This window comes from Prenolepis imparis, unplaced genomic scaffold (assembly GCF_030444845.1).
Source record: "Prenolepis imparis isolate NDT839.2.m4 unplaced genomic scaffold, iyPreImpa1.0 SCAF_16, whole genome shotgun sequence".
In the NCBI taxonomy this organism is placed as follows: Eukaryota; Metazoa; Arthropoda; class Insecta; order Hymenoptera; family Formicidae; genus Prenolepis; species Prenolepis imparis.
The window spans coordinates 2,147,987-2,156,663 of record NW_028141174.1 but is presented as its reverse complement, the minus strand read 5'-3'; positions in this window follow the sequence as shown (position 1 = coordinate 2,156,663).

Genomic DNA, 8,677 nt, shown 5'->3' with positions numbered 1-8,677 from the left:
CGGACGGACGTGTCTAGATCAGAACATTCTTTCATTCTTTCGTGCATGCATATTTTATTGTATCTTTTCGCTTTTGTGTATTGGATCGTCGCATTAAAGATCATAACATCACTACGAGAGTATTCATTTCGCGAGACGCGAGTGAGTGTGTGAGTGAGAAGCCTTTGCGATATTTCGCAAAAGCCGTCCCGAGGACGTAACAATATATATCCGTGCGTGCAATCGGACGATTCCCCCTTAGAGTTTCAGCAGACAGACTATTCTCCAATTTTCCAACTGTATTAGATATATAATAAATTGTTTCGTTGGCGACCTCCCTAACGAGAAGGAAGAATGCTCTATCGTCCGCGTTATTAGTACCACCACCTCGATATCGGACATGAAATAATTATAACATACATGTCTGGACATATCTCTGCAGTACTAAGTTGAGCCTTCCAAGTATCATGTGTGTAACTGTATAATTTATAAACACGATAGACGTAATGACGATCGATATATGTGTCGATGTGCGGGATATAAGATTTTTAGCGCTCTGGGACAAGTCCCCTGAAGCGCGTAGACTACATGAAAAGATTATTTACAAATTATTTACAAATATATACAAATTATTTACAACAGAGAGATAAAAGAGAGAGAGAGTGCGAGAGAGAGAGAGAGAAGACGATCCGCTACGGCCTTCGCGCAACAGATTGCGAAGCGCGGCAATCTCGCGATCACCGTGGAGCGCCTTGAATTGTTGGGTCCCGAGACCTCTGGCCAACTGGGCTAGTCAGTCCATTATATCGCGGACGCGACAGTGACCGAAGAGGTCCGGGTTGGTCTTTTTGAAGGCGCTCCACATTTCGAAATTTGTCGCGTTCGCAATCTGTAGTGCGTGCTTTAATAAGGCCTCGTCGTGCCGAAGACCGTACCGGATCGTCTTCTTTATTTTCAATTTTTCTTCCGCCCGTTTCGGCGGCGGTTTGACGCGACGGGGCGGCGTCTTCCGCTCGCACTCCTCGTCCTTGTCCTCGTCGGGGGGCGACTCCTCGTGCGGCGTCCACTTGTCGTCCTCGTCGTCGTCGTCGTTTTTCCTCGTCTTCTTCGTCGCCGCCGTCCTTTTACTCGGCGGCGGCGGCGGCGGCGGCGATGACGACGACGACGACGACGACGACGACGACGACGAAGACGTATGTAATGGCTGCGGCTGCGGTGGCGAGGGCGACGGCGACGGTAGCTGCGACGACTCGGGCGGCGGTGGCGGTGGGGAGGGCGAGGAAGAGGGCGAGGGCGAGGGCGAAGGCGAGGGTGACGGCGACGACCACTCCACAATCGCCGAGGAGGAGACACTACTCCTCCTCCTCCTCCTCTTGCTCGCTTTAGCTCCTCCTCTGCCCTTTCTGCCCGCCTTCCTTTTCGCCGTCGCTTTACGAGCCAATCTCGCCTGCCGCATCAACTCGCGCACGTTTTAACGGTCGGCGGACGTCGGTCGTCGTGTTTAACGAGGACCCAGGAATGTTGCTTAGCCGTACCGCTTATCCAGTGGTACGGAAAGACGTCGAACTATCTAACCGCACCACTGAAGCGGCGATACAGGTCCTCGTTGTCGTCGACGGCCGTAGGCTGGAGCACGCGACACGGGCGACGGTCGTGCCGGGCTCCAGCGACAATGCGCGCGCGATAGTGTCTGCAGCCATTACGCGGACGATGTCGACGTGGCGGCAATCGTACCACGTGTGCCTACTGTACATGTATAGGAAACGTCCCATCGAGAACGGCGGTGCGTCTCTAGCCGCGTTGTCGAACGTGGTGGCGAACGACTCTACGAGCTCGCACCAGTCGATGGGGTGTTCCTTCATGTACTTGGCGGATATGAAGCCGTACTAGATAGCGCGGAATCCACGCGTGCGCGGGCGGGCAGAAAGGCTCACGCTGGCCGCGTTCGCCAGCATCGCCACCGCACGTCGACCTGACGCTTCGTCGAACGAGCCTCAGATCGGCGCCCACGGTCTCGTCGAAATGACGAGGCCACGCGCCGAAGCGCATTATGAGGCGTCGTTCGACGAGCTGGCGCGTCGTATGGTGGGCACACCTTCGGCAAAAATGCCGAGAATATCGATCGCGCTCGAGATGTTGGCGCAGAGGTGCGGTATCACTCGAGCGCGATCCAGCGTGACCACCTCTTCGACGCGCAGCGCGTGCCCGTGGCGGACGAAAGTCGCGCAGTAGGCGGCGAGGTCGCGCGAGTATTGACACGTCGCCTCCGCCACATCCTCCATCCTCTTATCGCCGCGATTGGCCGCGTAGCCACCGGCTATCAGGTAATTGGCCAGATAGCCGGAATCGGCGGGTCTGGCCATTTTTACCGACGAATTGTACGCCTGGGCGAACGTGACAAGGTGTTGGGCGCCCGGCGCCGAGGCGTGTCGGCAAAAATACCCGTAATCGGCCAGAAAACCCGCTCGATAGCGATCGACCTTGTCGTCTAGCCGGATGCAGCCCCGATACATTCCGGCTAGCGAGTTGTGATCGCGGGCTACGCGGCTCGATAGTTTAATCAGCAACGCGTCGTCGTCCGAGTCCCGCGTTGCCGCCATCGTCATCGTCGAAGCTCCTGGTCCTGGCGCTGGTGCGGCGGTACAGCGCATCTTGTCGGCGCGATGAATCTGGATCACGTCCACGTGATCGTGGTCCACTCGCGCGATCCGAGCGAGAAGGGTCTTTGCGTGACCCTTATCGAGCCGTAAGCCGTGCTGCGCCACGTAAAAGCGCAGATAGGCGATCCCGCACGCCTCGCGCAAGTCGGTCGCCTCGATGACCGACGTGAGGTGACGCGCAAAGTTTGCGAAATCCCGCTGAAAGATCTGATAGTCGCGGTCCACCTCGTAGCGCGCAAAACTTACGCCGCCGCGTGCGGTCTCGCTATCGTCGTGGCACAGTTTAGCCGCGCGTAGCAAGACTTTCCGCATAAAAGCGGCGCTGCATACTTGCAGCCGGCTCGGCTCTCGCTCGGTCGCTCGCACCGGCACGTCCCGTAAAAATTCGCACTGGTCGTCGTACTGGAATAGTACGAGGACCAGGCGACCGTCCACCGTCGCCAAACGGTACTCGGACCAGGGCTTCTTCTCTCGCGCGTTGGGGTCGCACGTTTTTCCCGCTCCTTCCTTCGTCGCCGCCGTTGCGGAGTACACTCCTCGCGCCCCGACGAATAGCGGCCTCTTCGCGAGGTAGCGCGTCAGCTTTACGTTGGCACAACGCGCGATCGCGAACGGTCGGGTGTAGAGCGTACACCCCTGTTCGCAGACAATCGGCTCCAGGGACGTGCAGCAGACCATGACCGAGTCTACGTCCTCGGTAACCTGCACGCCCTGTACCAAATTGTCCAACGGCCTCGGACAGAGGGCCGCGATGGATCGCGCGCCGGCCATTTCGGCAACCTCCTCCTCCTCCTCCACCCCGCGTCTGCCGACGGAGTTGTCGTCGTCGCCGTCCTGCTCCATCTCGCGCGGTGGTGGTTGAGTAAAATCTGAAACATTAAGGAATGACGAGAGATTAATAAACGATAAAACAATAATAGAAACAAATAATACACTCACTCGGTAACTCTTAAGCGGTACACTTAAAATTATCAAATTTTAAATGACAATAACTTTGTATATAATAAAGATAGAAAGGTTTATAAAGAACGAAAATTAAGTTTGGAATATCTGTTCTTAAAGAACCTATTCGTTTTAATGTTGCGAGATTAATATACTGAAAATGGCGGATGACAAAACATGGCCTGAGTCAAATCCTATTTTTAATTTAAAACTTAAGACTATTTTAATGCTATGTTAAAATAAATTTTATAAAATGCTATTAATAAATATATATAAAATAGAATTATAAACAGACTGTATAAAAATAGGAATGCATAATAAATAATAATTAAAAAAGTAAATAACTCAAATTTTTATTTTGACAAACATTTTAAGTTATACATTATAAATAATACCTCATTTATATAGTATATATAAAAAAAAATTTGCAGAACACTATGTAAATAAAACTTCTATATATAACTCTATTTGCATAAACAAATTTGTATCAGTCAGTTGCTATAATAGAGTACAATTTTTTTTAAGACTTTCAAGACGTTAATAATAATATGTTTAGCAGTATTGCAATATCTTAGAAACTGATCGTGCATTAAATTAAACGCTGCATTCACAAAATAAAATCTACATATCACAATACATTTGTACATTTTTTAAATAAATGTGTAAATAAAGTATTCTTAAAATTATAAGAAATTTAAACATAAATAACAAACTTCTAAAATATAAAAGAACATAAACACAAAACTTAAAATTGGGAAGAAATTAAACAAAAATAATTCTTAGAAACATATGTTAAATAAAATAATTATACGTGGTAGAATAAAATTGTTTTGTGTAACTTTGATCGACTTGTTCCACGATCCTTTAAGTATCGCTCTGTCATTTTTTTGCAATAAGTCAAGCTCCGAAGTTTGATATATTTTATTGCTATTATTTTAATAATTTGAATTTCGTGAAGCTCTTCGCCTCCTGTATTGTCAATTACAGGATGTTCAGGTGTAAACATTTTTTTAATGTTTGGTAATAACGTTTGTATAGTACTCATCACAATATTACGTTTAAAATTTGGTTGTTGTATACCATGTAAAGTTAATTCTGTTCGAAATGTTTTCTCTACAACTTCTACAATTTTAAAAACTGCATTTGTCGGATAATAAAGTCGTCCCCGATTTACAAAAGTTGTAAATGAGTTATATTTCTCAATATTAACTGTATAATTGATTACACGGTGCATTTTGTTCTATTAAAATATTCACGCAATGTTGGCAATGTATTTCCTTTAGTAATTTGCGAATAATAGTACCAGATATATAATATAAAATATTTTCTTGTATGTATGAAAGATTTATGCTATTTACTGTGTTTAAAAATGCTTCTGATTCCTGTGAATTTTGATCTATATCATTATCATATATATTACGTTTTGGTTGTCGAAATTGTAATATGGAGCAGGTTTCAGAAGTGTCACCTATACAATTAGCATTTATACTAGCACGAACATTATTACCAAACAAAAGTTGCCGTAGAGCCCATTTGAACTGTAAGACATTTGGATTATCGTTCCATCCACCACGTCTTCTAATGCATGAGAAAAATAATTCTAAGTGATCTTGAGAACACTTGTATGTCAAGATATATTTTAAAGGGTTCTCTTTTTTGTATAGTAGATCATGTGCTAAATTATAATAACTTTGAGTGTTCATTTTAAATCCCAATGCAAATGTATTTCTAGGATGGAGAAAAATACTCTTGTCATTTATTTTTAAAGTTGAAAGGAACGTTACGCTATCATCAAAAATTTGCTTAATTAACTGTAAGTTATTTTTCATCATAGGTGACTTAAAACCAATACCAAAACTGTTTCTTGTATTCATTATATCGAATAGTCTATCAATAATACGAATAAAGTATGTTGTTGCTTCACTATTTATGAAATCTTTTTCTCCACTTCTTCTAAGGAAATCAATAGCATCAGCAACACCATTACCCAATGTCTGTGCTGCTAGACTTACATTCATTTTTTTATTTTTGAAATAAATATGATTATAATTCAGTTTATTAGCAAGTTTTAAATCTGCTAGTTCCTGAAGCTCATGCAATTTTTTTATAAAATGAAATGAGATTAAACCATGTTCTGATATCATTTGTAATTTTAATTCAGCTAAAGCATTACGAGCTAACTTAATCAAGTGGCATGGATCTAATATACAGTAAATATTTGACTTATTAAATGGATGTTCAAAATAACTTTTCATATTATCTTCAGAAATAATACAGCCAAGTGTTGTAAAAATTGCGAGATTTGTTCTAGTTCCATCACACGTTATGGAACGTACAGTTATACCTACGTCATACAATTTTTCAATAGCCATTTGAATTAATTGTGCTTGAACATTAGCATTAATTTTATTAATAAAAAAATATGCTATGGCACATTTAAATTTATTAGTATACGAGACAATTTGAAAAACTAAAGCTTCAGTAGCTAAATCTTTAGAATTATTATTTAAGATACCACCATAATCAACGTTACCTACATTTTTGTCATTTTTAACATCATGTAAAATTTGTGTCCGTATAGCCATTGAATCAAATATTAGGGCTACATTTTTCAAATATTCTTTTTTTGGAACTTCTGTTTGTAAATATTCAAACACTTCTGTTAAAAAGCCAACATTACAATCGTAATTACTTAACCACTTTTTTAACATTGAAGGATGAGGAAGAAATAATGTTTCTCGAAGAAATTCATATGCCTTAGGACTATAAAAATATAGTGTTAAAGCAAACTGTTTCATATGCAGTGAATATCGTCTGCGTGTTTTTGCAACATTTTGATTCCTATATTCATTTAAAATACACTCTAGTTTTAAACCATCAAAATTTTCAGTTAATACCTGTTCGAGGTCCGAATTATGCATGTCATTTGCTTTTAATGTGTCAATAAGATTGCGCATGTTATAAATTGTCTGATCCCGACGATATAAACGTTTTTGTAGAACATGCACTTTCTTTTTTAACTCCTCCATGTCTTTTTCTAATGTTTGTCTTTTAGGAGAGACATTAGTACTTACATCCACAGATTTTCGTTTAATGGCTTGCTTTGTTTTATGTGACAAATTCTAAAAATATATGTACAATAATTTATTAGTACATAATGTTCTTAATATTAAATATATATTATTATTTAGAAAGTAATAGTCTCACTTACATAATTCTTGTCTGTTATATCCTCCAATTCTGTATTAAAAATTGATGGAATTGCATCTCTTTTTAACATATTCTTTTCTTTGGGTGTCGGTGGTTGAAAAGCGTTGTTAGAAAAATGCATACAACAAATATATGCATTATGTTGTATGGATGTTATTAGATGTGGTGGAATGGCTTGCAACCACTTATCATATTTAGAAGTACCTTTACGTGGGAATCTATGACAAAAAAAGCTTACAATTACATGAAGAAGTACATAACCTATAATATATATCTTATATAAAACTCACATAAACCATAACTATATTATAAGTAATAAATTTAATAAAAGAGAGTACAAATTTATTTCTAAAAGACGTCTTCTAAACAGGTTTTATGCCTTTTTTACGTTTTTAAAACATTATTTAGAAATTTGTATTATCAGAAAATAGTAATAATAATTGAATATTTTATTTACTTATGCATTGATAAATCCGGCATTTTATCTTTTGTATTTTCACAATTTTGGATGCAGCACTTTTTTCCCATTCTTCTTTTCCAAAATTGCACATTACTTGTAGGTATAAGTACTTGCACTGTATGTTTGCATAACACGAATCGAGACGAATGTTTTCAGCTAAGATAATTCATGTTAAAAGGAGACAGACGGTCGCCGTTTAACTATCTCTCTCTGACCGCTAGTACCCATGGAGGGGGTAAGGCAGTTGTACTTCCAGTATGGTTATAGTTCACTGGGACCACCAGAGATAGCGCGAGAGGTGCACGCGAGAAAGGGATAGCGCGAGAGCGCTTAGAAGAAAGAGCGTGAGGCGTTTATGAGAGAATGAGAGGCACATGTGAGAAAGAGATAACGCGAGAGGCGCACGCGAGAGAGATGTTCGCAAAGGAATCGGCGCTCCCTAAACAATGAGAAAGAATTCCGCTTAGGGGGAGGGGAAAGGTACCGCAAAGGCTGCCGAATATCGACGCGTAATGCTACACGGTCTTTTACCGCGAAAAAAAACACGTGTCCCGACGTGTTCATTGCGATAAGCGCGACCCCCCAAGATCCCCTCAGATTGAGGAGGGGTGGGGGAGGTACCGCGAGGGTGGCCAAATGTCGGCAAAATTATCGCAAAATAATTCTTCCTAAACAATGAGGAAGAAACGTCACATATGGGCAGGGGAGGGGGAGAGCGGAAGTACCGCCAAAGCGCGTCGCCTTATGGAGGAGGGGAGGGGAAGTACCGCGAGGGCGGCCGAATATCAGCGCTCACTTTGCGGTGTTTTGTTTATAATAAAACATGTTAGATGCACCTGTTTCCACTACAGGTATATTATTGTTTAAAAATAATTATAATTATTTTCTTGTACAAATATATATCATTCGTACTATCTCAGACTGGATATAGTAATCCCAAAGGATTTTTGCGTATTGAAACCGAATTTGTCCAAAATTTATGCGTTTATATTTACGTTTATAATTACGTTTATAATTACGTTACAATTTTGAGAAGAATGACGTTAAGAAAGGCCAAAACAAAAATTTTAAGAAGTTTCTTGTGATGAGACAACGTCATAAAACTTTATAACATTAACAACATACAAAAACAACGATGTTGAGAAAATTTATAACATTATAAATGATACAATTTATAATAAATAAATAAAGGCCAACTTAAACGAGCTGTGTTAATTCCAGATGTCAAATAAACTTTATTATTACGATTAATTTAACAATTCAATATATCAACTCACGTATACGTTTCGACTGTACGACAGTCATTTTCAATACATCTATATTTCTACAATTAATTTATAATATTTAATGATAACACATTTAAAACGAAAGATTGGATTTCTATGTCTAAAAGCGTATAAATCGCATGTCGATGATTAGCCTAATT